The sequence below is a fragment of the Balaenoptera musculus genome, chromosome X (genome assembly GCF_009873245.2).
Source record: "Balaenoptera musculus isolate JJ_BM4_2016_0621 chromosome X, mBalMus1.pri.v3, whole genome shotgun sequence".
NCBI lineage: Eukaryota > Metazoa > Chordata > Mammalia > Artiodactyla > Balaenopteridae > Balaenoptera > Balaenoptera musculus.
In genome coordinates this window covers 112,171,097-112,196,361 of record NC_045806.1, presented here as the reverse complement: position 1 = coordinate 112,196,361, position 25,265 = coordinate 112,171,097, and the positions used below count along the sequence as shown (strand labels likewise).

Below are 25,265 nucleotides of genomic sequence, written 5' to 3'. Positions count from 1 at the left end.
AAATAGAGTCCAAGTCATGGGCCCCAGACTGGCTTTAGAGACAGCATAAAGTAATGGGAATTTACCTTCTGAAACGTAATGGCAGGAAGACTGCGATTCACAAAGCAACGCGAAGGTGAGCATATCAGCAGAGAAAATGTGCATTTTGAAATGCTGTGTGTGAGGGGAAAATGTTCACTGGGACGTTATAGTCTCACTTGAATACCTTGTTGAATGTACAAAGTAAAGTATTAGTTCTCTTCTTCGAATTAGGCCAATTAAATATTAATTATCCAAGTGCTAATTATTAGAAATACTTGTTTGCCATTTTTAAACAAAAATGAATCCGCATTGATTAACAAGGAAGGCACTTTCACTTTTGCCTCTCTATGTGTGTAGCTACATAAAGCCTTATTTGAGACTTTGTATTTTTTCTCATGAGGAAAAAGGAGTCAGTGTTAGGACCAAAATGCATTGCTAGTGTTCTGAACAGTTAATTATGCCTAGTAGCTGAACTTGTATTTATATGCTAGATTAGTAAATCTACTAAGCTCTTTGAAGTATATTTAATAGGCTTATATTGATAAATAATTGATAGGAAGAGAGATAAAATACAAGTGAAAGTGGCAGTAAAAAGGGACAGAGAAGTTAAAGCCATTATAAATGAAACTTCCACCCACTGTATTCCAACCATTCACCTGAAAGTTGGAAGATGTACATTTCTCAGAAGTGATGATTTTGAGAGTATTCTGTATTTTTCAAAATTTCCACAATGAAGCATGCATTTATTTCTTATAAATTCAGCAAAATTTTAGAGTAGAATTTTAATTGGCCTTTTGACTCTGCCTTTTGAATATAAGTTTATTACTGGAAAATTAGAAATCCTGATTATGGTATCTTTAAGGTACGTGTTTGTAATTATCTGTATCTCCCTACTAGACTGTGATCTCCTCAAGGTTATAGGGGCTGTATTTTATATATCTTTGTATCCTCAGCGTCTAGCATAGTGCATAGTACAAATAATAGGTACCCCATAAATATTTGTAGGCTAAATGAATGAATGGAATTATAAATGTATTGTAACCATAAAATTTCCGTAAAACCAATATTTAAGTAGTTGATTCCTTTTTACCAATATACTAAGGTTTCTAAAAAAGTAACTACTTTTTCAGGTCAAAAATCCATTTGTTGTCTATGGGTAAGTGATAAAGGACATTGACTTAATTCATTTGGCTGTACTATGTGACTTAATTCATTTGATTGTACTATAAAAGTAGACTAGCCAAGTCTTACAAGAGGTAAGTAGCTTGTGCTTGTTTACAAGGCTATTTTAAGTAGTTTAAAAATAAATATATTTATGTATATATAAATGCATATATTTATTTTCACTTTACAGATCTGTGGTATTTAGTGTGAAAATAATGCAACTGGTGTCAGTTACAGAAACATACACTAAATGTATATAAGTTTCTCCTCAGTGTTTGGTGTTTCTTACCTATAACATCAAACTTCATAAATGTACATCTAAAAGGACATAATCCAAAGTGGTTTTCAGCCATGGGAATTTTATTGGAGCAGTCTAAAGGGCCTCATGAGAGTCCTCTTAATTTCTGTATGCATTAGGGCATACTTTCAAAATTGGCTAGCGATGACCCATCGGGAGTTCTTTCAGATACAGGTCCAAGTAGGAAAGAGGGGAAAAGAGAAAGAAATGATGATCATTTAAAAATAATGTTAGAATTCTATTTGCATAGTTTCCTTCTTAATTATGGTTCTGTTCCCTCTCTCCCACACTCTGCATAATACATACTTCCAGTATGTATTATGGCATCCTGGGATTCTCCATTGCTCTTTGTCAAATTTTGGTTTGGATGATTGAAGCTGAGGGAAACATGGTGAAGAGAGGAAGAGTTAGGGGGATAGATACAGGGAGTAGATTAAGAGCCCTCATTCTGGTATATATCAGAAAGTTAACTGGCACATAACAGACTGAAAGGATTGGAAAACATTTGAACATGGAAATTATCATGTGTGCAGAGATAATACAGAGATATGCCCTAATTGCATTTGGTTCCCAGAATTACTGTATTTGTACTTCTTACTTAGTATCCATGTTTTTTGAAGTCCATAGTTTATTCATAGCCTCTGACAGACCCTATGCTCATTGAATGTAGGAGCCATGTTTGATTGTCTTGGTATCCTCTAGAGTGGCGAGTAGAGTGCCTTGTACAGAGTTATTATTAAAGGTTGGAATGACTGTAAGAATAAATACCTAAAGACATATTCTAGAGGACCTGATCACTGTCACATGAGGTCCTAGGATGGCATATACCTAGATAGAGAATGACTGATTCTCTGAATGCATCATTTTCTAAACTGATCTGCAGCAGAGACTGAGGAAGGGGGGTGGTGAAGTTGAAGCATATTTCTCTATTCTCTGTGGCCCTGGGAGCCTTGTTGCCCCTCTTTCAAAACTAAAGTTTGAGGAGGAAGTGACAAGTAGAGAGAGATTTTAGCTGCAGCTTTATCTAAATGTGGTATTTGCATATGTTTTACATATATATTCATAGATTATACATATGTATAAATATATATTTCTATTACTTTGATAGCAACAATTAGTAATTATGTGCTATTTAAACTGTTTGAAAGTTGTGAATTGCTACTCTTAGCAGTGGGTGGTCTTTCACAATCATACCTTACATTTGTGTCATGAAAGCTTTGCTTTTATATATCTTATGTACAAACAATGCAACCACTCAAAGTGTCTGCAGGTTCTGAGTGCCACAGATCTGCTTGGTTCCACACACACACACATATTTGTATACTCGTACATACACACATGTAAAATATCCCTACAACTGTACCCCCTTAATAATCTAGAGAATAAGCCTAACCTACACTGGGAAGAACTGGGGGGTACAGCTTTTCAGAGCTTGAGTAAACCACTTTCAGTTGGATTGGCCCCAAATTGTTGCAGAGCTAATTGCCACTGATATCATAGAGCTACTGCTCATTTATAAAGTTCCATCATTTCCCTAAGTACAGAGATGTGATCCTTGTTAAAGTAGTGATGGTTAACCCATACTGTGAATTTGGTTCATTTTGGAGAACTACTTCTAGCGCTGGCTGGCTTGCGTGTTGAGCTCCACAGAAATGAGACTGTGACCCAAGAGGCACTTCAAGTTAGGTTTCATGGATTGATTTTATTGGGGAACCACATTTAACTGTTTTGGAAAACAGATGGAAATTGTCAGAAAATGAACCTACTAATAATGAACTTTATATGCTATCTCTGCATAAATATTTAAAAGTTTTCCATTCATTCTTTACTTCAACCAGTATTTATTGAGCACTGATTCTATGCCAGGTACTGAGCTGATGAATAAGATAAAACCATTGCTTAGGGAGGGACCCAGTAAGGAAAACCATGGATGTCAAGGCAGCATGATGAGCTGGGTGCCCTTTGGGGATCTGGGTGCTGCTGAGCTATGGAAGAGGGTGCCTAGTTGCCTTAAGTGGGCTGTCCTGTACGGTATGTGCAAAGGTACAGATTTAAGAGACAGAATGACATATTTGTTGTATTGGAATAGTTTGGATTGTTTGGAGTACAGAAGTGGGGAAAGTAGAGGAAAGATGAAAAAGAAAAGTAGGTAGGATATGCTGAGGAGTTTTGTTGGACTGTATCCAAGGATGATGAGGAGCCATGAAAACATTTTAAGAAGAGGAAATGCTATTTAGTATGGAGGGTAACTGGGGAGTGAGTGGTGGCAGGGAGTTTTAATAATGCAGGTGAAAAGCCAGGGCAGTAACTAGGAGAATAAAAGATAAAGTTGAGAGAATAGAGGAAGTAGAGTAGACATGACTTGGTGACTGGTTATGAGGACAGAAGGGAGAGTCTAGAACTTCTAGTTTTGCGGGGTGATGAGGCTACAGCAGGTAATAGGTGCTCGATAAATATTTGTTGAACAAATGAGTGAAACACAGGAGGAACGTATTTTTGAGGGGTGAAATAACGAGTTTGATTTTGAACAGGTTGAGTTTGAGGGGTCAGACTCATTGAGGCAGAAATGTCTGGTAGGTAGTTGAGGTTGTGTGTTGGATAATAGAAGAGAGAGCAGTCAGGGCTGGAGATAACATATTTGGACATTGTCAGCATGTAGATGGTAATTGAAAACTGGGGATAGATGAGATCACCGGGAAAGAGTGTATATACTCTTCTGGACTTCAGGAGAAGCATAGTTGGGACTCATCGACATATAGACTCAAGTTGGAAGTCATGGGTGTGGATGATATTTTCCAGGCTTTTGCATGTGACATGTCTTAAAATGTGTTTTGCCAACATCTGGTGAGTTTTTTTAAAAACTGCCAAAGACTTTAAGAACTCTTTTGATTAAAAGTATGAGTATATGTTGTCATAGTCCAAAACTTTGCAAATAAGATTATGTACTCCAACACACACACACACACACACACACACACACACACCCTGCACACATACTTCTATGTAGAAAAATACATTAGACTCAATGGGCCAGATTTCTATTATTTTTGATAGCAATAATTAATAATTATGTGTGTCATTTAAACTGTTTGAAAGTCGTTGTTACTCTTAGCAGTGGATGGTCTTTCACAATCATACATTACATTTATGTCTGGAAAGCCTTGTTTTTATATATCTTATGTGCAAACAGTGCAGCCACTCATAAAGTGTCTGCAGGTTCTGAGTTCCACAGATCGGCTTGGTTCCAACATGTAGGCCCCTCTGGCTCTCCCCCTTTGGAGAAAGAAAGCTGTAATACTGTGTAGCTTTGGAGCTCTGGTCTCTATTCCATTTCAGACTGGGCCATGCTGGCTAGCCTTTGAAACATGTGGTTCCAAGCAAATACTAGGAATACTTGTGTAATTGGGCTGATCTTTTCTTAAGTGTCTATGGGGATGTGATTTTTTTTTTTGCTTGGTGGGGGGAGAGGCTTGTATAATTTTCTGTTTCTCTGGCAGAATGGTTTCTTTAATTTCCCTGTTCATGAGTTTACCTTCATCAGGGTATCTATTTTCATTCAACGTAAGCTTGAAACTCCTTGTTCTTAGGTAGATTTTTTGAGGCTACTTTTAGGTTGATGGAATAGTTTGGAAGGGCCACAAGTGAAGAGCATGAAAACTACAATTTACTGAGTGCCTACTGTGTGTCAGTTGTTTTATATTTAACCTCTCATGTAATCTACACAGCAAAGCTGAAAGGTAGGTGATGTCATGTCCGTTTTACAGAGGAAGAAATCGAGGCCCAGAAAGGTTTACTTTCGCAAAGGTTGTGTAAGTGGTGGAGCCAGGATTTATTATACATCCAGATTTGTCTCACGCCATAGCTCATGCTCTTTCCAGTGTACACATTGGATTATGAGGGGAAGGAATATGGTCTGGATATAAAGTCTTTGACTTAAATTCCCACACTCCTTTGACTTTGGGGATATTGTACACGCTGGGTTCCCCTTCTACTTGTAAAGCTGATGCTTTCTTTGCTTGTTTACGCTCTTCCTCCCACCCTTTATTAGATGCAAGTGTTCCAGTCGCGTTTGTCCTTTGCCCTTTCTGTTCTCTCTTTGTTCATTCCCACAACCATTCCCATGACTTCATTATCTTCGCCGCTTGAATGACTCCTCCATCTCTTTCCAGCCTGACCTCTTCCTCGCTGCCCAGTTCAGTATTTCCCAGTTTCCTGCTAGATATCTCCATCCAGAAGTTCTGCCAGTGCTTCACTTTCAACACAGTAGAAAATTAGTCCATCATTTTCTCTTCCTATCTGCACAAACCGGCCTCTCTCCAACATTCTGTATTTCTGGTGATAGCATCTCTGCTTGGGACCCAACTTGAAACCTTGAAATCATCTTTGACTTTTCTTTGTACACATCTCACATCCAAATTAAATGGCTAAGTCCTGCGAGTCTCCCTCCATCATGCCTCTCACTCTTATCCTGTTGACATGTGTGCCCTCTATTTAAGCATAACAGGCTGGCAACTCACTGCTGAAGGGACCCTGTGGCTGTCTGTCTCCAAGCCTCTGCTTACAGACCACCTGACTGTCTTCCTCTCATCAGTGCCTGCTGCCATCTTACCCATTTTTCAAGGTGTCAGTGCAATGTCACCTTCTTCATGAATCACTTCATGTTTCCCCATGACTAGCTGTGATCCTTTCTCCCTTTGAACCCTGCTATCAGTGAACTTCTCCCATGGCCTTGGTTCTCCTTTGCTCTTGTAATGATTTATGTATTTTTTTCTTCTTACTAGAGCCTTGCTCGTTAAAGTGTGGCCCATGGGCCAGCAGCGTCAGCAGCATCTGGGAGCTTATAAGAAATGCAGAACCTTGGTTCAACCCGGGGTTTCGGCACAAAAAAAAAAAAAAAAAAAGCAGAATCTCTGGTGCCATCCCAGATCTACTGAATCCGAATTTGTGTTTTTTAACAGCATTCCCCAGGTGATTTGTAGGCAAATGTAAACTCCTTGAGGGTAAGAACCTTGCATACTTAAGAGAGGGTCTTGCATATAATAGGTCATTGTTCTTTTGATTTCTCAAGTTTGTGCTGTGCTTCAGCTGTTTATTCATTGATGTGGATGGGTGGAGTCGGGGAGGAAGGGAGGGTGGGAGGAGGGGGAAGGAGAGAGAGAGATTCAGAGAGTGTTGGGGGGAGAGGGAGAGGGAGAGAAGGAAGGAGCATAAGAAAGTGAGAATGGGTGGGCTAGAGAGAGCCTACGGGATCTTTGCTCATTTGCTAATAACTTTGTGACTAGTTTGAAAAACAGTCTTCGCTCCCCTAGATGGATAGAACCTCTAGTCTAGGCCTTGGCTTAATTTAATGTGGCCAGAGGCACATACGTTTTGAGATCATTTTGCTCTTACCCTAGGGAACTAATGGTTTCCCACATCCTCTTTTGCTGGCATTCTGAGGTGTGTCTTCTCTGGCCACCCCCAGAAGTCAGAGTGGAGCTCACGAGGAGTTTCAAAGAGCCATGGCAGAACTGTGCTGAGTGTTTCAAATAGTCCCTTCTGTTTTCAGAAACAGATTTTCTGCTTTGTTTTCAAACTTCAAAGTCTGTTTCTGAAATAAAGGTTTATTTTCCCCCATGGAATTCTGAAGGTTTTATACAAGTGTTAATTTCCAAAACCCAAGTCATTTCTTGCCTTTGAAACTTCAGTACTGTGGGTCAATTTAATAACATTGCCTGAAGGTTCTTTTGGCCTTCAAAAGCTGTCAGATTGCCTTTTTGTTCTTTGAGAGGGTAAGGTTGCCTCATTCACAAAGCCTGAAGGTGATGTTGGAACCAACATTTATTCAATCATTTGGAGTCTTCCCCCACCCCTCAACAATATTCAGTTTTATTTTCAAGTTAGGTCCTAGTGGCCATGAGATGTTTTGCCAACTAACAATTTTGGGAAAATTCCCCAAAAGCTCATCAACATATCATAGAGTAGTGATAAGAAGTAGCCCAAGTTACTCTGACCCCCATTCCGAGTGGGTGTTCTGTGCACAATCATCATGGCCCTTTTGGGGGATCAGGATACCTCCAGAGCTCCCAAGGGTCCTCCCTTCATCATCTGTCGGACTGCTCCCCACGTCTTCTCTTTTCGCCTTCCTCTTTTCCACCCTCACACTCTCTCAAGTGGTTATAGTTTAGAACAGAAGGTGTTTTATGGTTTGTTATATTTATTGAATGCTTTTGCGTTTCTTGTTCTCTTAAAAAAAATAGATGAGTGGAATGTTTGATATTTTCCTCTCTATTTTAAGTTGTGTTTCCTTTTCTTATAGGTCCTGATTTCCTTTTCTCCCCTCTCTTCCCCCATCTTCCTCTGCCTTCTCCACATCCGCTTGCCCTCAGTGATCCTGGAGAGAAAACAGGCTTTGCATTTCTGCCCACATATTTGGGTACCTGGTTACTTCTCTTGGGATATTGTGAAATTCAATTCCTTAGTTTGGAAATGAAGAGGTCTAAAATATGCACTGATGCATTTACATTCCACTTTCTAAGAACTCTGAGTATTTAAAAGGCTTTTTGTACAGATAGGACAAGGCTAAATATATCTGACTTGAATACCTCAGATCCTTGCAATGTAGTTTACATTCTCTCCCACTTTGTCATAATTCTCAATGAATGCAAATTGCATCTCTGTTCTTAGAAATCTCTTTTCTTACACTGAATGCCTTTCCTTTTTCTAAAGATAAGGGAGCCCCTTTGAAAGACTGCTACTGTGGGGTAGAACTGACACCTACCTTGTAGGCTAACCAAATTGTAGCCTGCTTTTCCCTGATGAAGTTATCACGTTTCAGGACATTGTTTCATTTGTAGGATTTTAGTGTCCTAGTTTCAAGTTTGACTACAGGTTAGAGAGTGTATTCCAGTTGGTGTATTCCTTGGTATTTTTTTCTTTGTGTTTACACTTTGGGGATCTTTGGTTTGTCCTGTATCTATTATCTCTTCCAAGCTTGGCCAAGGTTGTTAGGTTATGCAGTTATGTATAAATATTTAACAAGATAAGTTAGACAAAATGTGCTTAAAGATACTTTAGCCCCTCCATCCCCCCACCTCCTCACTGCCCGGGCCCCAGCTCAGTTTTTGTGTGGACTCACAGATGGTTGCTTTATCTCAGATGTTTAGATTTGGAGGACATTCCTTTGCACTTTGCTTGATGGACACAGTGAAATGGAAGCTTTTCAGTCAATCTTGACTACCAAAATGGTAGCACCAAGTAACAGATAACGTAAGGGTCCTCTTCCTTTTTCTTTTTTTTTTTTTTTCTGACCAGTTATCCAAACTCCCCTAAGCCAGAGAGTTTTAAATATGAGATTGTGTGTTTTTTAAGAAAATATTTTGGATAAAGACTAATGTTCTCAAGTCAGGAATAACAATTAGTACCATTCATTAATCAGGGGCATGTTTTGACTTTGAGTCCTGGCTAGGAAATATAAACTGTGAAAGTCACACGTATATATGAACCTCAGGCAAATTTATGACTTGCCAGCCTTTTAAGGTTAAATTCTTAACCCCAAATCGGGGCTGGCTTTCTATGTGGAGTTTGGCACATTCCTCTGGGCCACTGAACAGCCCCTTCCCTGAGCCCTTTGCTTAACAGCAGCTAATGGCCTAATGAGCAAGAAGGATTTCTGCCTCTTATCAGCTGCCTAAACAGCAACAGGAAGGCTGATATACAGAGTATAGGTCAAAACCTGAGTTCTTGAACCAAAAAACTACAGGGTCAGTTGAAAACTCTGGGTACGTGGCATCTCTGTAGTCATCAATACCAGTCAGTAAAGGAACTGGACACTTGAGTTCAAACAAATAGTAATAGTTGTCAAAAGTATGAACAGTCTAATTAATTTTGCTAGTAGTTCTTTCCTTCTTTGTTTAGCTCTTCTATAAATAGCCTTCATATAGTCTTTAATGAGCTTTTAGTTTGCGCCTGGAGGTTGTTATGGTCATGTGGCCAGAGTGTCTGATTGTCAGATGGTGATGATGGAGGCAAGGGTATTTATATTCTGGCCCAGATTTTGGAAGGGGCTGCCAAATAAACGTAAATAGATATCTACTACTAGTTTTATTTCTTTTTAAACTGAGTTTTTGAATAAATATGCACTCACTTGCCATGGAGTCAGAGAAACCTTGGTGCTTCTTCATACTGTACTCAGACCTTTTGAGTCATTGCTTGTTTCTTAGGTCCACTTGGAATCCAGGCTCAGACTCGCATAGAATAAATATTTTAGGGTATTCTGTGCCCAATCGTAGTGAAAGCCCCTTGAGTTTCATCTTCTGCATTTGCATTTTTTCAGAGACAATAATGCAAACATTTTTTTCAGATTCTGTTCTGTTATTGAAAATCGTATTTACATAAACAGGCATTGTTGTGGCTTAGGGAAGAATGTGGGGTCCCATTCCTTAGCTCCTTGTATATCTTTGCTAAGGCTTGTCTAAATAGAAGTAATGACGCTTTAGTCTAAGCAGCTTTTCTCATTTAGGTAAGCAGGGCGGTTTGAAATTTCAGTTTACTAGATAATTGAGTTTCTTCTTGTTAATTATTTCAGGCATGCAGGTTGCTCTCTTGATAGTAAAGACCCTAAAAATCTAGTAATCTCCTCAGGCGTCCATTTGGTAATAAAATCCTGTGCATTTTCAGGGGTTAATTTCATGACAATTGTGCACCCCTCCCTACCCTCAACCCAACCTCCACCCTTGGAAAAATTCTGCTATCTTTTAGGGCTTTGGTCTTCTCACATTTGCAAAAGAACACTTAAAAAATATGTAAGGATGACGCTGGAATTACTGGATCTAGAGGAAATTTAAATGTATTCAGATTCATGCTCATTACACAACTTTCATTTAGGGTTTTTAATAGCCGTGTCATATTTCTCAGAATATCATCTGCCTGGCTTTGCCAGGCTTGGTTTTCTGCCCTGAATGAAAAACTGAAGATCAGCAAAAGCGGAGCCTAACTATCCCCTATTCTATCCTTTTTCACAACAACAACAACAACAACAAAAAACAAACAAAACAAAAAACAAAGAAAGAAAGAAAAAGAAAAGAAAAAGAAAAAAAATTCTCAGAGGTCATCTGGTGTAGAGTGAGGTGGGGAAAAACGTTAAAAAAAAAAACAACTCAGGCTGCCTTCACATCTGCTAGTCATTCCCACTGGTGGGACTTCAATTCAGCAAGTTTTTATTGAGCACCTGTGGTGGGGGCAGTGCTAATAATCATTAACATTTATTGAGCCAGGCGCTATGCTGAGCCCTTTATGGGCAACATCCCATTTAATCCTCACAATAGAACTACCAGGTGGGTGTTATTATTTCTCCCATTTTACAGATGAGCAAACCGAGGCTTACAGAAGTTTAGTGACTTGTATAAGGTCAGATAGCTACAAAATGAATTAAATCCACTCAGTCTGGTTTCAGAACCATGTTCCTAATCACTACTCTTGTGGTGGGCTCAGCATTTCTGGGGATTACTTCTGAAACCAGTTTTGAGAACCCAGTATGTGTGAGATGCTGGGGATTCGAAGAAAAAAACTCCCCTCTCTCTGTTCTTGGCGGGGGAGGCAGACATGGAGACAGATGAGGACCATGCACGGAGGGTCTCCGTATCTGTTGAGGGGAAGGAGGAGGGCCTGGGAAGAGCGATGGCTTGAATCTGTGGGAATGCTGCATTCCCACATGCAGCTCAGCAGCCTGGGGTCACGGGCATTTGATTTTCCCGTTCAGTGAAGGTTATCGTCTCTGAGTTGAACTGCCTCAGTGACTGCATCACACCGTTTCCACCACTGCCCTAGTTGACTGTAGCCTCAGCTAACTTGAACCCCGCACTCCTTAGACATACATGCGCGGTCAGCATGGTTTTGGGAGAATTGGTTCCATAGTTCCCATGTCATTTCTACTTTATTTCAGTTCTTTCTTGAAAAAATGTAAAAATTAAATGAGGCAGACATTCCCAAACCAAATTGCTGCAGTCTTGAGAGCTGGTGGCTTTCAGGAGGCAGGTCATATAATACTAGCAGCCCACAGGGAGATCCTGGATCCACGCTTGGTTCTTTCAGCTTGATCTGGAACCCTCCTGGCCCTCCCTCTTGGAGCCCACACTGGGCTCTGGAGAGCTCTGTATCTGAATCACCCCCAGCTTGACAGGAGAATGAAGTTACTATTAGAAATTTTTGAGTTTTTCGGTGAAATCATGGGAATGGAAGGCAAATCCCCAAATTACCTGTTTGGGTAATTTATTTTTGTTTTTCATGGCTCCCAAAGAAAGCAAGGAGGAAAAAAGTCACTACTGAGCATCATTGAAAACTCTTTTATGTGTTGCATTAATGCAACTTAAAATTTCCTCAGTTTTAGGAAACATTTGGTTCAGGGCATAGTGAATTCACCAACGTGTGTGTGTGTGTGTGTGTGTGTGCGTCTGTGTGTGTTTGAAACAATATCCTTTAGTTTCCAATCTCAGCTTACCCAAAACTCCTTGTGCCTCCAAGTTTCTTATAGCTGCTTTGCAGTGGTTTGCTTGCCAATTCCCCTCCCATGCACTTTCTCCTTCATTAAATCTCTTCCACAGAAGGGGTTGCCACCAAGTCTAGACTTCAGTAACAGGCAGGAGGAGGGCCAATTAGTGAAGATTTTGATTCATATTACATGAGAGTGGGGGGAGGAGAAGGAGGACGAAAATCTGTCCTTCTCAGTCCTTCAGATACTCAAGTTCTAACACAACAGTATGTTGAAGTTGTATAAAATTACTGGAGCATTTACACAGCTAGTCCCCAAGATGGCATAAATGCCACAGCACTAGAGCATGTCAGTGTAGACACTCAGATCAGCTGAAGGATAGGAAAAAGGAAAAGATCAATAACGTTGTTTCTCACTCAGGGATCAAGAGTGAGTGTTTGATTTTCTTTTGGTTGCATTTTGCTCAGGTGCAGTGTGTATGTTGTACTAACAAGGCAACCGACTCCCTTTTCCACAGGTCCCTATCATGGGGAAAGGGGAAAGATAGAATAGAGGGCACAGATTATTTACAGTGGCTGAGAAAGTAATTACAAGGTGCAATGGCTTGAAACTGAAATTTAGGTTAGCCATTAGAGCTGGGAGAAGCATCTTAACAGTAAGGGCAATTGGGCATCGGAAAGATTTGCCTGGGAGCTGGTTAAACAGCGTCTGCAGAAGTGCTGGAAGACTAGGGCAGGTACAATGTGAAGAGAAACTCCTACCAAATTCAGGGTTGGGCTGGAGGCCCAGACTGATAGGCATATTCCATTGCTGCCCAGCTCTCTGTGATTATTTGATTGCTAATAGCTTAAAATGCTTTTTTTCATGTATACAAAATACACCTAATTTATCAGGCTTAAGAAAACAAACATTTTTTTTGAATTTTATTTTATTTTTTATACAGCAGGTTCTCATTAGTTATCTGTTTTATACACATCAGTGTATACATGTCAATCCCAATCTCCCAATTCATCCCATCACCGCCCCCGCCCCCCGGCCCCGCTTTCCCCCCTTGGTGTCCATACGTTGAAAACAAACACATTTGAGCAGCGAGAATGAGGCATTTGGATTAGTCTGAGCGCCCTCCTAACAGACTTTCTGGAATATGAACCAAGGACTGAGGCAATATTGTTAATTTTTGCTTCTGCAAGACTTCCGTTTCATAGTATGGGACTATGCTGTTAAAGTAACACTTGGGCTTCGTCAATATGACTTTCTCAAGGCTGAGCATAGATAAAATTTGGTTTTGGCCCGTTTGATCTTTTTTTAATCTTTCCCTTTGACATCGCCCCTTGTCCCTATCCAGGTGTGCTGGGTTAACTCCCCCACCACACCCCCTCTTTCCTGTGCTCCAGGAAGCTCCCAGGTAAACTCTTTAGCCTTGAGGTATGAGGGAATTACTCAAGGAATGTTAACGCTTTAAGACAACACCTGATGAAATTGCTTAACCAAGTAGTAACTCACCCATGATGAAACATTTAGACATTACTAGGCAGGTACTTACAGGTGGGAGAGGGAGGGTGTACTGGTTTCCTAGGGCTGCCATAACAAATTACCAGAAATTTGGTGGCTTAAAACAACTGAATTTATTATCTCACAGTTCTGGAGGCCAGAAGTACAAAATCAAGGTGTCAGCAGGGCTGCATTCCCGCCAAGGGCTCTAGGAGAATCCTTCCCGCCTCTTCCAGCGTCTGGGGGCTCCAGGCCTTCCTTGGCTTGTGGCTGCACCACTCCAATGTCTGCCTCTGTCTTCACATGGCCTTCTGTTCTTCCTGTGTCTCTCCTCTGTGTGTCATTCATAAGGACATGTCATGGGATTTAGGGCCCACCTGGATTATCCAGGATGACCTCATCTTGAGATCCTTAATTTAATTACATCTGCAAGACCTTTTTTTCCAAATAAGGTCACATTCACTGGTTCTAGGGGTTAGTACATGGACATAATCTTTTTGGGGGGCACCATTCAGTCCACTACAGAAGAGAACTTTCTGGGCCTCTTGAATCATACCAATTTACCAGAGCTCTCTAGTCTAAGGGGAACTTGTTCTAGGGAAGCTTAAAGTTGGTTATAAAATTTCAGTGTGTTTCCTGAAAGGGATGTGGGTGGCAACTGCTGTTAACCTACTTTCTAGATGGTTCAGTCAAGGACCTGGGGAGTGAAATGACTTACCTAGTCACTCTGGATCAGAAGAAGAGTTCTGAAACTGAATAGGCTACCGTATTATTATTCAGCATGGACTTTGTGTCTTTAACTCATGGCCTTATTGGATTTTTTTTCTTAAAAAAAATATTTTTCTAAACACTTTAGCCATAAGAAGGCAATCGTTGCTTATTAGTCACTTGAAAAACCTTTTCACAGGACTTGTAGGGTCAAGGTGATGGTGTGCTTTCAGTCTACCGTAGCCTTCTACCTAGTCTTTGTGGTTTGCAGAAACATCAGGTACAGGGAGTTTTAGAAGCCAGAGACATCTGTGAAGCAAAAGACTGCCTTTTTAGGGTCAGGTATACTGAGTTTTAGGTACAACTTGCATGCAGAATGGTAAATATATAGTTGTCACAGATGAGACATTCTCTGAAGAAATACTGTCACACTTGTTTATGACAAAAGGACCAGTTCTAACATTTGTGGCAGTGACAGTCTTGGCATGTAAAGAGATTAGTGAGTTAGAGTGTGGTCTTCATGGAAATGCAGAGAGAAAGGAACGTTGGAGGTCACCAGGCTCAGCATGCTACATAGTGCAGGAGTCCCTTTTGTGGTGTCTCTGACATTGCTACCCAAATTATGCTTGCATGCCTCAAGACATAAGGAGCTTACTATCTATAGGAAGCAGGGTCTAACTGTTGAGTATTTGTTCATTCATTCAACGAGCATTAATTGAGTGTCTACTATATTCCGGGTACTATGCCATGTCAGGGAATACAAAGGTGGCCAAGATATTGTTCCTGCCTACAGAAACTTACAATTTAATGGTAGGGGTAATAAAAGTATAACAATAGCTATAAAAGCTAGATTGCAAAATGCAGTATTAGAAGTACAAAGTGTGCTGAAAATTCAGAGAGTTGACAGCTCCTGGGGTTTATTTGGTGGAGAGGGTACCTGGGGGAGGAGAGACAAACATTATGAAAGAGACACTTGAGAGAGACCTTATGGATGAGAAGGTTTTAAATAGCTGAAGCTAGGGGAAGAGCACTCCTGGGACAGAAATAGCATGAACAAAATAGGGAAGCAGGAAATGAAGGCATGTGTTTCGGAAACATTAAATAGGAGTTTAATTCTCACAACCACCTTGAGAGGTAGGTGTTATTGTTCCCGTTTTATAGATAAGGAAGCTGAGGCTCAGAGATTCAGTAACTTGCCTAAGATCACGCAGCTGTTACGTGGTGGAGCTGGGATTCACAACCTGGTCTGATTCCAGAGTCCTTCCCTTTGCTGTTGCGTGCCATCCATCAGGAAGCTATCTGACATTAGTTGGCCTCTGGAGACAAAGGGGTATATAAAAGGGAATGTGGTTATTACATGGGGTGAAGCACTGAAAAGGCTGAGTTGTTGGTCTTTGCCTTGGCCTCATATCCATGTTCATGTATAGCTATTGTCGAGTGCTATTGACAGAGCCTTCTTAGAAGGACAGAGGCAGGTCCTTTGCTTCTTTTGTGTCCTCCCAATGCCTAGTCTAGAATGGGCTTAGTGACTATTGATTGACCTATAGTTGGAAGCAGACTCTCAGACCTGAAATTGTCTGCAGGGTCATCTAGTCAGGCCCAGATCTGCAAAAGTATTTGGTAGAGTCACACAGCTGATTTGGTAGCAGAACAGATAATAACACTTTAGTCTTGGTAGGGAAGGGTTCTTTATCCCCCCCGATGTGATTTCATACACAGGGGAAATGGCCTAGCACTTAGATTGGGCCTAGGGTGTTGAAATTCTCAGCTATGCTTCAGGTCTGCGTATTTGAACATTGTATGTGAAAAATAAAAATTATACATCTCCTAAAAGATGGGATCTCCGCTACTTATCTGAGTAGAATAACGATTAGTGAAAGAGTGACTAGGGGGAGACAGGAAAATTGCCTTGGTTTAGTCCCTCTGGCAGAATTCTAAAAGATTCTTTATCCCAGGACTTCCCTGGTGGCGCAGTTGTTAAGAATCTGCCTGCCAATGCAGGGGACACGGGTTCGAGCCCTGGTCCGGGAAGATCCCACATGCTGTGGGGCAACTAAGCCCGTGCGCCACAACTACTGAGACCATGCACCGCAACTACTGAAGCCCGCACGCCTAGAGCCCGTGCTCCACAACAAGAGAAGCCACCGCAATGAGAAGCCTGCGCACCGCAACGAAGAGTAGCCCCCGCTCGCTGCAACTAGAGAAAGCCCGCGTGCGGCAACGAAGACCCAACGCAGCCAAAAATAAATAAATAAACAAATAAATAAATAAATAGATTCTTTATCCCAACTGGCATATCCTCCAACCCAATTTTGTTTTTATTAGGGTTTTTACCCTGTCTAAATAATGTGTGTGTGGGGGGGGGGGCAGGGTGGAGGGAAGAGAATAAGGGAGAATAAGGGAAGAGGAGGTGAGAGAGAGCTCCATTTTGGGCTTTGAGGATTCTTTATTTTTCCTGGAATACTGTTCTTCTACGAGTTGCTCTTTTAGCATCAATTAATCTGACCTGGTTCCTTTAAAACTGAACTCTCTTGAAGTTCTGGCATTGTTTCCAAGTCAAAGGGGAGGGCATCAAGCCCAAATGTCAGCGAGCCCCTTGAGATACAAAGATAAGTCAGTCAAGGGTCTTTCCCTCAAGGAACTTAAATCTAGCGAAGATAAGGCATGCAAATGTAACTATGATGCAAGTTAGAGAGTGTGAGAAGTGTCTTTATAAAGGCTGCGGACTGCTATGGGAATTCAAAGGACAGAAAGCTTGTGGAGTGCATCTCTGCCCCCGCGAACACTCTCTCCTGTGAGAATCCAATCCAAAGATAACTCAGAGTCAATTATACCTCAGTAAAGCTGGAAAAAAATGTAAAAAGACAACAAACAAAAAATAGCCGAAGATAACTAGGAATCATCTGGGGGCAGGGCTCACATAGCTCCTCCCCATCCGGCCCCAGCCACTTTCCACCAGCTCACTTTCCCCTCTAGCCTTACCAGGTTCCTTGGCAGTGCCTGTATATGCCACCCACTTTCACACCCCTGTGTCTTTGCTCCGTTTTTAAGACGGAGAACGATGTGATCAGATATGTACTTTAGCACCGTCTCTCTCCGGCTTGGGTGGAAGAGAGGGTAGAGGCAGGAAGGCCAGTTTAGAGGCTGTAATAGTTTTCCAAGTGAAAAGAGGTGAGGTGATGAGGCAAGGATGGAAAGGAGGTGAATGATGAGGGATATTTAAAAAGCATAACCAGTAGGATTTAGTGACAGTTGGCTATAGGGGATGAGGGTGAATGAGGTGTCCAGAGTGACCTAGAAGTTTCTAGTTATGGAGAGTTTGGGAGTCCATTTCCTGGACCAATCTGTGAACCCCAGGGCAGGGACTGTGTCCTGTTCATTACTGTATTCCTTGGGTTGGGCAGAGACCCTAGCACAAAGTAGGCATTCTGTAAATGTTGTATGAATGAATTGTTCACCACTTTGGCAGGCTGAATGTAATCAGTGAATTTGTGTTCCCAGAGCACATGTTTGACTGCTGGTTGGGAATGTGGTCCAGAAAGAACCTCTTTGTGGGAGAGTGTAGTGATCTAGGGATTCAACCTTTACTGGGCATGAAATGATATGCAGTTAATTGACAGTTGGCAGTAGAGATAAAGGTAATTCGTTCTTTAATTCTCAGGCTTAAAGAATGGCTTATCTCCAGGGTTGCTTTAAACTCCCAGTACTCCAATGTGGTAGCAACATTTTGGCCTGCCTTTTACAGAGGCAGAGTCTGTCGCGGCCCCAGGCATGATCTTTGATTTAAAGTCTGAGCTCGTGATACCCAGGTGTGCCCTCTGCAAGGTCATGTTCTTTCAGGCTAAATAACAGAAGGGTAACCTTCATCTGGGTTCCCTAAGACGATTTCTTCCACCAGCAATCCTCACTTTCCCCACTGGTTTCAAATGCAGCCATTTCTTTCATCTGTATTCCTATCTTGATTAGTAAGAAATTAATGAGCATGTAAGATTTGATTTAGATAATGATTAATTAGGGGAAAAGGCACCGTTCTAATAGCAAGTCACTGTTATATGCTAAGGAAATTAGTTAATATTTCTGGATGGCAAATTGACTTGTCCTCTGTTAAAAAAAAAACCTTTTAGAAATGGTTGATAAGTTATTTTTTTGTTCATTTGTACAGCAACCTGCACTTAATCCTTTGGATAATTCTAATAGGCATCTATTATTTTCCCTATAAGTCATGAAGCAACCAGTTTTGGATATCATTCATTCCCTTGCGTAATATTACTTTAATGATAATATTACATCATTGTTTTTAGCACAGCATACGTTCATTAGCAAAAAAATCTGCCATTCATAAAGCAGACCTTGGCAATAAAATGTGTGAAATCATCATACACACACACACACACACACACACACGTATATATATGGAAAAGATTTCAATTTTCATTGTTACTGAGCCCTGACGATTTAGTCTCTTCTGTTGCTGTTTGAATATGTTCTATCTGCTTTTAGAAAAGTATAAGGATCAAGGTCTACATTAATATTTCTTCTGTTCTTTAGTGTGTTTTTAAATGTGATTTTTGACAATTTATAGTCATTAGCTAAAATTGCAGTGTAGTAAAATAACCAACATATAGAACATAATAAAGGTAATTGGAGAATCGGGGGGCTGGAAGTGACCTTGAGGGGTTATTTAGCTCACTTCCCAATTTCAAGCTGTAAGACTAATCTTCCTCAACAGCACCCTTCATCATATTATGCCTCTGCTTGAGACTCAACAGTGGTTCTTTACTGTCCATGGAGTCAAGCCCATAGTCTTTTGTCTGCATTCAAGGCCCTTCAGACTCTGGCCCATCTTGCCTGATAAGCTAGCTATACCCCAGATTCTAGCTTCTCTCCAGGCAGGTTATTCTTGCCCCACTATTCCACAGGTGCCAAATGCATTTCACCCATTGGCCTTCTCATCTTTTACCGTGTAGCTCAAGCCCTACCTCCTCCCGGAAGTCTTCTTTGACACCTAGAGCCTCTGGTGAGCATTACTTATCTAGCAAATGTTGTCTATATTACATATTTGAAAATTCTGCTTTATTGAAATATAATTTATAAATAATAAAGTACACTCATTTTGAGTGAAGAATTTACTGAGTTTTGACAACTTTATATACCCATGTAACTACCACCCCAATTAAAATATAGACTATTTCTGTCACCTCAGAAAATATACTGCATATTTTGTCACCTAGCCATATATCAGCTTTTACTGTTCTCTAGCTATTTTTGTGTGTGAAAGTCTGGTCTCTTAGCATGAATTTGTTTTTTGTTTATTTTAATTTTACTTAACATATATTGAATACTTACCTTGTACCAAGTAGGCTAAGAGCTTTACATGCATAATCTCACTCAGTCCTTGCAAACAACTCTGCAAGGTAAGTGGTATTGATAATAGGGACGAAAAGGCATGTAGAGGTTAAGTAATCTACCCTTGGTTGCAAGCTAGTAAGTGGTGGGGCTAGGACTGAATTGTAAACTACTTGACCAGAGGGACCATAAGTGTTTTGCCTACCATGATGCTGGCCTCCAGGCCGTTAATACTTACTGACTTGGAATAAAATCCAGTAGAACAGATACAATTAAACAGCCTCGTATATAGTGTTCACTGTCCTCTTCCAATTAGGGACAGAGCTCAGGCCTGGAATGGGGTCTCCAGGTGAGTAGTGTGGTGCACCTGTGACTGCATGGCAGAGAGGAACTGAAGTCCCAGTCCTGGCGGAGGTGGCTAAGGGAAACCAGAAGCAGTCTAAAATGTCAAGTCCTTGAATGGAGCCAAAAAGAGTAAGAACTAGGCCCAAAGGAGAGAGTCTGTGTTACAGGTCAAGAAGGCAAGGTCACAGGTAGCCACACCTAAGAGATCCCCTCACACAAGAGTACACATCGGAGGGAGCTTTCGGTGGACCACCTGTGATTTAGCCTCTGGAAGGGAAAGCAACTGGTAAGGGTGCCCAGCTTGGATACACATGGGAATAATCCTCCAGAGAAAAGCTTCCATAACTCAAATATCCCTTCTCAGTTGTAAGACCCAGAACTGGACCCACTGTGCAAGCAAGACATTGTCTCAAAATAACTAGAAATAAATTACTTCATAGTTTCTTCAAGCGAAACATCTATTTGTGAATCTTCAAGATGTTTGGAAATTGATTTTTGTGGTATTTTAAAATATTTTTCCAAGATCAAAGCATACAGATGTAACATTTTCAGGGTCATCTGTCTCCACTCCTTCTTTTTAGATCAGACAGACAGAAAGTGTTCTTTCTGTGTTCTCAGTCTGCAGCCCTCATTAATGCACCACTACATGTACAGGACTGGCTGAGAACGACAGGGCATCCCAAAGGAGATGGGAGTCATTCTCTGCTCTTCAGGAACTAAAAATCTAGGAGAGGAGATTATAGTATGAAGGCACTTTTTAATCCTCCAGAATAAATGGGAACTAGCAGCCCTGTAATGACTTCAGTTAATTTTTTTTTTTTTTAGCATCTGGGAATGCAGCTTATTAAGCCCTAAAGAGTTGAACCTTTCTGACTCATTCGAATAGTCAGTTGCTAAGTCTTCTCCTTATCTCCATCCCAGGCTATAGTGCTTGTCTCTATTCCCATTTCCCAGCTGAATTCCATTTTTACAAAAAAAAAAAATGTGAGCACCTCTTTGACGAGTGTGGTCCGTGATTACTTTTCCTTCCCATCTAATAAAGGAGCTATTTTCCCTTAACCTTCTTTTGTTCCTGACATACTTAAAGAATGCTTTGCTACTTACTATGTCTTTTGTAAGTTACATCTTATTTCTTGAATTGGCCTTTCTGCTTTTATTCACACAAGTATGTACCAGTTCTCAGTGTACCTCCTTAGTCATTTGCCCTCGGTTCTACTTTTTATTCATCCCACTTGGGATTTGGTTCCCAGAGTAATTCTTTGTTTTGTTGATGAGGATCCCCCTCTAAATTCTTTCTCTGTTTCTTTCTGTTTTGTGTGTTCTTTCTGTCTTGTTTCTTTCATGGGCATGTTCATGCATTAAAATGGTTATATTTCATTTTTGTCATTTCATTTAGATGTGTCTAGCTCTCCTGGCCCACTTTGTTCCTTATGCTATCATGTACTGAGGCTTATTTTAAGCTGGCCTGTGAGTTATATGAAATTTACTTAAAACAAAATGTTTTTCCCTTTGGCATTTATTTCTCTCCTTCCTGGTTTGGAAATCGTGAATTCTTATCAGTTTATAGATGTTTTATTTCCTCAAATCTATAGCTAACTCTTAGCCCCCAGATCAGTTATACTGGTTTATTGATTAACCAGGCTGTGATAAGTTGGTGGGAGGATAAATATTGCTATATATACATTTCTTATATTTGGATATAACACGTACCTTTCTTCATGACATCTGACATGTTTTCCCATAAGTTCTCATTTGAGGTTTTAGCCCTTTAAAGATTTTGGCTAACTGAATTCCTGAGGTAGTAGGAGTTTATACAATGATGAGATTTGACCCACTCAGGGAAGGGGTACCCCTATGCATGCTCTAAGTTACTTCATGAATTATCATATTAAGGCAAACCAAACTGGCGTCATGGTCATTTAAAGAGTCATTCCTGGGCTTCTGTTGGTACATTGAGTGGCAGTTTGTTACCTTCTAAGATGTAAGCAACTCACAGCACTTCACAAAGAAAAGATCTGAGCCCTATTATTTTATAACTCCCACTAGCTAGAGCTGGTGGGAGTAAGAACAGTACTAACAGCCACCCTGCCAAATAAACCCTACCATTCTTGAAAACTAGAAATCATCACCAATGAAAATTTAGCAACACAAAGAATTTTATCTATAACATTTAATTTTATGAATGTATGCAAATACAGGTATTTTAAACACACACTATTTAGGCATCAGTTTACTAAGAAAATAAATTGGTGTTTGGAAAGTACCTGCTATATAGGATTTTTCATATCTACACATGTGTTCCAACTACCCTTGTTTAAATCTAGATTAGCCACTTGTCCCCAAGGGGACTCTTTCCCTACTTGGTCCAATAAACTGAATCAGTTTCTACTTCTAGAATAGCATTACATTTTGTAACCTCATGTAGAAAGAACACAGTGAGCTAGAACTAGCTCTGTTTTTTCTTTTTCTGAAGATAATCATAAAGCCTTTGAGCTTAGACCCTATTTAAAATTGGTTTAAGGCTTGTATATGAGATTGACATTTATAGGAGATAAATCTGAACTCTGTGTCTCCAGACCCCAAATTGTATTTTGACACATTAAACGTCACCTTTCCATCCACTACTATAAACTGCAGTGCTGGGTTAGGTTTGGTGATATGTATTATCCATGCTCTCCTTTACTACTTTTGTCAGCAGCTCCCTTGAGGAGGAGGAAGTGGAGAGCTTGGAGTCAATACTGTGGACTTCAACAGTGATGTCATGTGAGGTTGAACTTGATGAATTTCATTCCTAAATTAAGAAAACTTGGACACATACATTAGGGCCATGATAACTGGAATTCCTAGGGAAATCAGAGATTGTAACAAAAATAAATTTTCTGGTAACTTAGGGCTAACTAGTTCCCCCCACCTTTTTTTTTTTTTAAAAAAACACCTCAGTCATTGAAAAGCTGTCTAAAATGTCTGAATATGCTTTCTAGCCTCACTTCAGTAAGATTTGATGTTTATTATGAAAGCTTACTTTGCCAAGGACTTTATGGAACTTTGAGGGTGTCCCCCCTTGGGGGGATATCCCATATACATGTTTTGTCATCCTAGCTAACTATGTCGCTTTATCGCACCCAGTTATATGCACTAGGTATTCATCTCTGTTAACCCCTCTAGACAGTGCGCTCCTTGGGATAAGGACCACATCTCTCTTGTTGAAAGCTGTACCTCTACCATGTAGCACAGTGCTTGGCACACAGAAGATATGTTAGACTGGGTCCTCTGAGAAGCAGATGCCAATATAGCACTAGATGTGCAAGAAGTTTCTTGGGGAAAACACTTGGGAAGGAAATGAGCCATTCGACTGTGGTGTAGGTCTGACCCCTGTGGAGGAGAGAGGGAAAGAAGGAAGGTTGAGTAGAGAGAATGTAAACTGCAGTACAGTTTTGTCAGGGTCAGTGGGGAGTCCTCAAGCCAAAATGCCTGTCAGCAAAGTCCTGTGTCTCACAGGACTTGGCATCTTTGCCATGCTCAGTCATTGGCTGGGAGCAGCCCCTAGGGATTGTGGCCTGGGCACAACATGGCGTTGAATTTAGAGCACAGCAGCTGGGACCGTTCGTCAGTTACACTCCCTGCGGTAGGAGGTCTGAGATGCACATTTTCATGGCCACCACAGAAGAGCTCAACAAATGCTTATTGAAGGGAAAGTTTGAGTAAAACAGGAGTTACAGAAGAAGAAGGAGATTGGACTTAAATATGCATTGAGCCCTAATATTTGCTAGTATTGGTAGAGGATATAAAATCTTGGGACTCTCCGTTGTTTCCCTCATTTCTCCTCAAATGTCACCTTATGAAAGAAGCCATCCCTGATTACCCTACATAAATAGAATCGTCCCTGCAATCACCACATTCCCTACCTACCTTACTTTGTTTTTTAAACATTAAAAAACAGCAGCTATATTGAGGTATAATTGACATACCATAAGCTATACATATTTTAAGGGTACAGTTTGATAAATTCGACATATGTTTACAGCCGTGAAACAGTCATCACAATCAAAATAATGAACATATCTATCACTCCCCCAAATTTCCTCACTCTCACCCGCTGAACTGCTTCATCTCCGCCAACAACTGCTGAACTGCTTTCTGTCACCATAGATTACTTTTCACTATCTAGATGGAACCATACAGTATGTAATTTTTAAAATTTGGTTTCTTTCACCGAGCATAATGTTTTCGGCGTTCATCCGTGTGGTGGCATGTATCAATAGTTTATTTCTTTTTATGGCTGAGTAGTATTCCATTGTGTGTATATACCACAGTTTGTTTTCCCTTCCTTACTTAGTTTTATTTTCTCTGTAGTACTTATCACTGCTTGACCTTACATATGTAGTTTGTTGTCTCCCAGAATATAAGCTCCACGAGGGCAGGGACTTTACAGACTGCTGTATCCACAGTGCTTGTCACATAGTGGATACCCAATAAAATATTTGTTGAATGACTCTCCCCTACTCCCATGGCTTCAATTTTCTTTTATATGCTGATGACTTCCATGGATACAGAAGTGTGTTGAGTCACCAGCGAAGAGCTGAAAACAACAAAAAGGGTTTTTATTATGGGGAAACTTGGTAGATGATAATCATTAACTGAGGTACAGAATACAGGAGACGTAACTTTGTGTGTGTTCATATGGGATATACTGAGTTCAGTTTGGGGTCTGCTGAATTTCAGATTCCCACAGAGTAGTTGAAAATGTGGGATTTTGGAGCTCAGAAGAAAGGTGAAGGTAGGATTAGAGAGTTCAGCAATCACAGGGGTTAGATAAGATCATTGGGGTTGGGCAGAGATGTAGAATGAGAAAGAGGGTCAACAACATTTATGTGATAGGCAGAAGAAGAGGAAGCAAGAAAAGATAGGTAAGAATAGCCATAGTGGGACTTCCCTGGTGGTCCAGCGGGTAAGACTCCACGCTCCCAATGCAGGGGGCCTGGGTTCTATCCCTGGTCGGGGAACTAGATCCCACATGCATGCCACAACTAAGGGTCTGCATGCCGCAACTAAAAGATCCTGTGTGCAGCAGTGAAGACGCAGCGCAGCCGAAATAAATAAGTAAAATAAATAAATATTAAAAATATATATATATAAAAGAATAGCCATAGCAGTGGGGGGGTGTATGTGGGTGTATGGGGTGTGTGTGGATAGGTTTAGTGAACTGGGTAGGTTCACTAAAGCAAGGAGGGGAGAGTGTTTTAAGGAGGGATTGGTTAACTGTGAGGACTGCAAAGGGTCACATTGGTTGAGGACTGAGAAGAGGTTCTGATTCCCTAACTTTGGAATAATCAAGAAGATTATTCATTTGGCAAATCTTTATCGAGATACAGAAATAAAAAAGCATTCTGCATCATAAGGGAGGTGGTGACGAGGTAGCTCAGG

General features: G+C 40.7%; 1 protein-coding gene across 1 annotated transcript in view; it reads left to right on the top strand.

Moving 5' to 3' along the window:
• GPC3 (glypican 3) overlaps positions 1–25,265 on the top strand; it is a 430,874-nt gene that overhangs the window by 5,868 nt on the left and 399,741 nt on the right. The window lies entirely within an intron of this gene.